The sequence below is a fragment of the Toxotes jaculatrix genome, chromosome 6 (assembly GCF_017976425.1).
Source record: "Toxotes jaculatrix isolate fToxJac2 chromosome 6, fToxJac2.pri, whole genome shotgun sequence".
Taxonomy (NCBI): Eukaryota; Metazoa; Chordata; class Actinopteri; family Toxotidae; genus Toxotes; species Toxotes jaculatrix.
Genome location: NC_054399.1, coordinates 6,120,132 through 6,125,128, shown reverse-complemented (window position 1 = coordinate 6,125,128; position 4,997 = coordinate 6,120,132). Strand labels below are relative to the sequence as shown.

The 4,997-nt window shown below is 46.0% G+C and overlaps 1 long non-coding RNA gene across 1 annotated transcript; it reads right to left on the bottom strand.

Annotated features, from left to right (window-relative positions):
• Positions 1–1,474: 1,474 nt before the first annotated feature.
• LOC121183669 lies at positions 1,475–3,236 on the bottom strand. The gene is made up of 3 exons (XR_005894217.1): positions 3,095–3,236; positions 2,518–2,567; positions 1,475–2,276 (listed from the first exon to the last, which is right to left on the bottom strand). It is a non-coding gene; the product is annotated as an uncharacterized LOC121183669 (long non-coding RNA).
• Between the last annotated feature and the right edge of the window lie 1,761 nt (positions 3,237–4,997).

Genomic DNA, 4,997 nt, shown 5'->3' with positions numbered 1-4,997 from the left:
AGGGAATAATATGCGCTGGCTACGAATTAAAAAATTTAATGACGAATCAGAGTTCAGTTGATGGACGTGGTGTGCTATTGACCAGCCGAGGTCACAGAATGAACTGGACCCAAATGACCCTCATGGCTCCTGGCAATGAGGCGGGCACATTCAATCTCACTTGACCCACTCAGCTTTGACCCTTGACCCCTGGAAATGCTGCCCTTGTGTGAACTCTCACCCCCGGGGATCAATAGCTCTTGACCATCGCCTCAGGCCTTTGGCCAGAGCGCTGAGGGCGATGGAGGGCGGTGGAAGTGGGGTGCGGGCTGGTAAAGACAGCTGACCTCACGAGGCAGGGCCCCTGACCAACGATGATGTGGGAGATGCATATTGAAATTGGATCCGATGAGGGGAGAGGGACATCGGAACGTAAATGGTTATTCAAATTTAGAATACATCAAAGCAAAGCAGTTTAATCCTTTTCTGAAAGTCGCTGCTAAATATTCAAACTATAATGGTGAAATTTAGACTACAGACTTCAAAACCTCCAACTAGAAACTTGAACTCAGTCAGAGGATTCCTTTCAAGCTCTCCCAATCTATTTATGTCATACATGGATACCTCTCTCCTCACTTCAAACTAGGTTTCCACATTTTCAGCCTTAGTTATTGTGGTTCTGTTGTGTAGTTTAACAAGTCAGATCACTAATCCTCTTATGCTAGAATGGTGTAGCAGCTCGGCATCTGAAAGTTGAGCTGCCCTGCATTCTAATCAGCAAGGTAAAGTTCTTTGATCTCAAGTTGGAAAAGCTTCCTTAGTTTCTGCTTTAGAGATGATACTGTGCATGGTAGCGGCTTTATGGTCTAAAATCCTTCTAGCGTTTGCTTTGCTGTTGCCACAGACTCTGGCATTAGGCTACTTACAAAAACAGCCATTTCAATCCTTATTCCCATGTGACAATTTCCAGCCTCATTTTAACGTTAGGCTTGAACTTCTGGATTTCGACACACATAGGATCACGCTGGCAAAACACACACACTAACAAATACATAGTGTGTCTCAGTGGGTGTTGGAGAGATATGCTGAGGGTGTTATAACAGCAGTGAGTCATCAGCAACATAACACAACAGAACACTGAATCCATTCTGGACTCTGAATACATTGTGCCTATGTAAGTGCGCTAGACAATACAAGAACCACAGGTGGCATACGGTACACTTAAAGTGAGACTACGTAGCTTTTGAAAAAACAAAGCAGACCTGAGTGTTCTCACAGATGAAAAGTTGAATAGACAAACATTGAACTGTACCCTTGTTAAATGAGCCTGACAGCCTGACTTGGTTTGGTATGACCAGTAGCTTACTGTGGCTAGTATTAGCAAACTTTTAGTAGATATTTATGCTCTGAATAATTTCTTCTACAGTGGCTGAGCTCAGCGAATAAACAAAACACACCTAAGTTCACCCCAAAATTAGGTGATGCTTTTATTTTAAATCATCAAAGATTAAGGTAGTTTCAGATAGATTCCAGTGCAAATAAACAAGATCTGATAGAGGCTATATATGCACACTCATAACTGATCATTAGTTTTGGAAAGTAAACGTAACTTTGCAAAATTCATAACAAACTCTCGTCCCACAAAGCCACAGACACTTTGCTGCAACAGCCAACAGTCATTGTGAGAGACAGGTGCTTCAGTCTCGCCCTAAGCTAATTCATCCCAGAACGTTCCTGGTACAAGAATATAACCCCGCATATGTGTGTGTGTGTGTGCGTGCGTGTGCATGTGCGAACGTGTGTGTGTGTGCGTCTGTGTGAGCGTTTGTGCAAGTGAGCATGTGCGTCTGTTTGTTCTCTCATTTCCCATTTCTCATATCTCATGTCTGTGGTTTCACAGACAGCAGGGCCCATCTCACAAGAGCTGAGGCATGACTCAGACCTACGCAGACTTGTGGCTGGCGGCTGTGACTCAGAAAAGGAAAGGAAAGGGAGGGGAGGGCAGAGGGAAAGGGAAGGGAGTTGAGAGAAGTGGAGGGTGTCAGAGATGGGATGTCTTCTCCCCACTCACCCAGGGTTGCAGAGATGAGCAGCTGGCCATGAATACATGAGTGGCAGCATCACTCAACACGCACGGTGCACGCACATTCCGCTGATACACACATGCAGACACACAGGAGCAGCTGAAAATAGCAAAACAGAGGCCTTCCACAACATCTGCTAATTATCTGGCAGAAAGCAGGCCTGGGCTCAGGATCAGAGTAGTCCCAGCTGTGGGCCTGGACTCGAGGATGGCACTGATAGAAATAGAGAGTGAGAGAAGAGAGAGAAAGTGTGGTGAGAACAATTGTCAATAACAGACAAAGGGCTTTACAACCAGCAAACTGGCTCCCAGAGCGACAGGCACATAGATCAGTCTGTCATAAACACATAGATTTATTTTATCCATATGTGCCGCAGAGAAACAACCAGGGCCCCAGCCTTCCAACAGCATTGGCAGGAATCACAATATCCTTGACAGTCAGTCAGTTTGCCCACCTTCCCTCCATCTCCATCCCTCTCTCCCTCCCTTTGGTCTCCTCTGCACTCTGAAAAAGAAAGACAAACTCATTTCCATACAAATGGAGTGAGAGCCTGCAGCCCAGGGACCCAGTGGAATTGCAAATATTTCATCTTTGCCTGGGAGCCTCGCGCTATTACTCCTTGGCCATTATCCCCTCTCTTTCATTCTTTCTCTTCTTTCACTTTATTTCTCTTCTTTGCTCTCATACCTGCTCACCCCTGCTATCCACCCCCCATACCTCCATCTGTCATTCGCTCTTCTAAATCACATATCTAACAGGAAAAAAAAAACATCCTCCCACAATTTTTTATAGCATTACAGCCATTCACTACTCCTTCTGTACAGTCAAAAATAACTTTACTTACAATGCTGCACTCAATTTAAGCTTCACATCCAGTGTTTGAGATGGAGTTGGTAGTTTTTAAGCAACTTTCAGGGCGAGCACTGTCTTGCCTTTCAAGTACTGCAGCTCAGCCAGGAAGCAACTGCTGCCCTTCTGTTTCAACTTTCTACTTCTGTCTTCCTTTTCCTGCAGCATCCCTCCATCCTTACCTCCTTCAGAGCATCTGCCCAGTGCCCACATTCTTGTGCACACATGGTGTCCAGCAGCTGCCAGGTCAGCATAGGTGCTGGAGCACAGATTGCCTGGCTCTGGCCTCCTACCCAGGCGAACTGCCAGTTGTGGACACAGAGACAGCAGGGAAGCGCTGCAGAGGGTTGAGGATTTAACAGACTTTATACAGCTCCGTGTGCTGGCTGCGTTCTCTAATTCTTCCACTACTGATCAAAAGTAAGGAAAAGCACGAGGAGATGAATCACCAGATATTAATCTATACATGGACGGTAATTGCCAAATGAGTATCGGATTGCCGGATTGGAATCATTCAATTAACATTAAAATTTAAATTTGACATTTTAGCTACCATGGAGATATTGACGAGGGCACTGAACCTGCAAATCTCCAAAGCATTTAGTATTCCATTTCTGTTCAAGCTTGCCAAATTTCCATCAAGCACACAAAACTTCTACTTACCGTCTAGTACTTTCTGCTTGCTCTACATTTTATTCTCAGGAGGAAGGCCCTGGCCGGGACACAGGGAGTCCTTTACATGGCTGATTTTTACTAGTATACAAAAGAGAGCAGAGGGAGGACAGGCTAGGCCCCAGATGGACAGTGTGTAATGTTGTTAGCTATAGTTAGCCAATTTAGTCACACTGCCAGCAGCTCTCATTACATGATCTAATTCTCCCTCTCTATCTCTCTTCCCCTCCTATTTCTCCAGCACACACACATACACACGCACACAAACACACACACACACAAACACACACCCACACAGGCCAGAGAGGATGGAGGGAGTGCCAGGAGGTGAAAGACAGACAGACATGTGTGTATGTGTGTGTGTGGATGCAGGCGGAGGTGGTGGAGCTGCAGCAGCACCAGAATGTGTTCAGGAGGTTATGCAGGGCCTCCTCACTCAGGAACTTCTAGTTTTCCAACAAGAGAAAGGCATCAAAATTGAATGAAGATATTAATAATTCAACGTCAGATTTCTCAAAGAAAACAGGTTTTCTGAAATGATAAAGCAAAAATCAATGCTGCCTCTCTTCTCTCTGTCTCTCTTTCACTCCCCATCTCTTCATGCATGCATGGAGGAGAAAGAGAGAGGGGGTGGAGAGGATCAGCGTATGTGGCAGTATGGCTCTTTGTTTGCGCCCCATGTGTGGGAGCCTCTGTTGGTGTGCCTCTGTCTGTGTTCTTGCAGGGTGGACATCAGCTTCGTGCCCGCCAGCTTGCACTGTTACTCAGTGAATCCCCTGGAGGCAGGAGCGCTGCCTCAGCCTCGCCACCTCCAGACTGGGTCAGAGGAGAGGAGACACCACGCTGAGGGAGGTGCAAATCTCAGCGGGGCTGGAGGAAAAATAGGCACACATGCACAAGCAGCATGTAAGCACACACCCATCTGAGCGTGCACACTTAACAAAAGCCCTTGCTGTGAGACAAACAGGCTGCTCATGCCTTTGAACAAAGCTGTTCCGTTGACGTGGTCGTGTGTCCATTGTGCGGTTGATGTGTTGAGTCAACCAGCATACAGCGTGAGCTAATTATCACCTCTGTATGAAGCTGTCGGGAGAGGAGCAGGTACACACCCTGCGCACAGATGCGTGTGTGTTTCTGAGCATGTGCATTCGTCTCAGAATGTCAGACACACCACTGTGTCTCTGCTTGGTGTTGTCTTTTTTTATATAGCTCCAGAACACCAACCTGTCTTACTATGCTGTCTCTCCCACTTAACCCACAGAGACACGAATGTAAAAATAATACCAAAATCTGTCATCTCTCTCTCTTCGTTTCTTGTCAGATTTTTATCCACTGTCATTTTCAGTTTGGGAGTTTGTAGCTGTGTGGACAGGGTAGTTTACTCATGTTTTTAGAAACACTTGTCACTTGTTT